General features: G+C 38.9%; 1 non-coding gene across 1 annotated transcript; it reads left to right on the forward strand.

The window, feature by feature from the left end:
- The first annotated feature begins 1,524 nt into the window (after positions 1-1,524).
- TRNAT-UGU (transfer RNA threonine (anticodon UGU)) lies at positions 1,525-1,596 on the forward strand. The gene has a single exon. It is a non-coding gene; the product is annotated as a tRNA-Thr (tRNA).
- The last annotated feature ends 464 nt before the right edge of the window (positions 1,597-2,060 follow it).

Here is a 2,060-nt window from a genome sequence, read left to right on the forward strand (position 1 = left end):
CGCAGCCGCAGCCTCAGCCTCAGCCACCATCAGCCGCGCGGCTTACGAGAAGCCTCAAAATCAGCCGCGCGGCTTCCTCAGCCACCCAATAAGCCTCAGCCTTAGTCGCAGCCGCGCGGCTTAAAGAAAACATAAGCCACTGTAAGCCTCAGCCGCATTCAGCCACTGTAAGCCTCAGCCACTGTAAGCCTCAGCCACAAAACTCCAATTCAGCCACATTAAGCCTCAGCCGCACTAAGCCTCATTCAGCCAACACCCCTCTAAGCCTCAGCCACAATCAGCCGCGCGGCTTATAGTTGGGGAAGCCTCAGCCACACTCAGCCGCGCGGCTGTTAATAATTTGAAGCCGCAGCCGCACTCAGCCGCGCGGCTTCAAGAAAGCCTCAGCCGCAGCTGCAAAGTTATGATTATGCCGCAGCCGCAGCCGCGCGGCTTGATATTTGTAAGCCGCAGCCTCAGCCGCAGCTTAATTTTTTTAATTCAGCCGCAGCTTTGACACAGCCGCGCGGCTGAGATATTGTAAGCCCCAGCCGCAGCCGCAGGTGCTAAATTAGTACAAGCCTCAGCCGTCAATTCAGCCGCAGGGCTTAATTTTCATTTAATTTTGTCTGTCTGAAGCTTAAGATCTCAGCAACCACTCAACTGACAATGTTGTCCTTCTCAGGAATCCTTTTACTAAAGTAACAGGATGTCTATGTGTCTGTGTATCTGTGTGTCTGTACCGAAGGATCTCTCTAACCGCTGAACCGATCGGGTTCTCCTTAACAGGGTAGCTTCTCATAGGTCCTGGGAAGGTTTATAAATATTTTTTTGGGGGTGGGACACCCCCAACCCCCCAAAAAAATTAAAAATCCCCCCCCTCAAAAAAAGAAAAAATTTTTTAAATTTTTTAAACTAAAATTAAAAATGAGGGGGGAGGCCCCCCCCCCCCCTAAAAAAAAAATCCCCCCCCCCAAAAAAAAATTTTTTTTTTACTTTTCTTTAAAAATTTAAAATAAGAAATTGGGTTATTAAATTTGACTCTCTCTCTTCCTCAAGTGCCCCCTAAAGGCCTCTAGGGGCGTAGCCGCTAGTTATATATATATTGACATTGGATGGTTTTGAGCTAATTTTGGGGTGGGGGTCAGACATTTCCATCGCCCAAAAATAATTTTTTTAAATGTTATACTTTTAAATTTTTTTATATTCTTTTATAAAAATTTTATCTTAAGTTTTTTTTAAAATTACAACATAGAAACTACCATCTCGAACAACTACAAAAAGTTTGAACCTGTAATGTAAGAGCTCCAGTTAGCGCACGGTTCTTCTACACTGTTATGCCGGGGTTATAAGTTCGAATTTCACCAGGAGCAATACGTTTTTGAACGTTGATACTTATGAATATTATTGAATACTATTTATAGGGTAACTGCCCTACTGACGTTTGCCTAATTTTATTGTTTTTAAAAGATACAAATTTTTCAGAATTTACTTAATATTAACTATGAATTTGCATTATCTTAAATTTTTTTTCTTGTACAAGTGGCCTATTTAGCTCAATGGTAGAGCACTCGTCTTGTAAACTAGGGACCGTGAGTTCAAACCTCACAGGGGGCAATCAATTGTTGTGATACTCAAGTTATATTTGTTGCTTTGTTGTTAATCATTACTAAAATAATTTTTAATACTTTATTGTTTAATTTATGACATTTTTTCATACACTTTCATATAAAATTAAAATCTTTTCAACACATTCACGTATTTCTGTTTTGCTAATTGCAATATTTTTTTTAAAAATACAAAAGTTATACAGTACAAAACTTTCATTCTTTTGAACTTTGATTCTTTTAAACCCCCATCCCTTCTACCCCTTCCCTTTACACCAAAACCAGCGGTTAAATTACTCAGTTTCAAACAAACCTTTGTACAGTAAAGAATAATAGAAGGGATAACCATATTCATTATAATACATTTAACTTTTTCTTTGTATTTTCGAGCACTTTTTCATTATTTTGTTGTTTCTTTACTTTAAAATAACCTATTTTTTTTCAAAATATATATCTGATTTTACTATAAATATA

Source organism: Acartia tonsa, chromosome 13, assembly GCF_053477335.1.
Source record: "Acartia tonsa isolate MP-2025a chromosome 13, ASM5347733v1, whole genome shotgun sequence".
In the NCBI taxonomy this organism is placed as follows: domain Eukaryota; kingdom Metazoa; phylum Arthropoda; class Copepoda; order Calanoida; family Acartiidae; genus Acartia; species Acartia tonsa.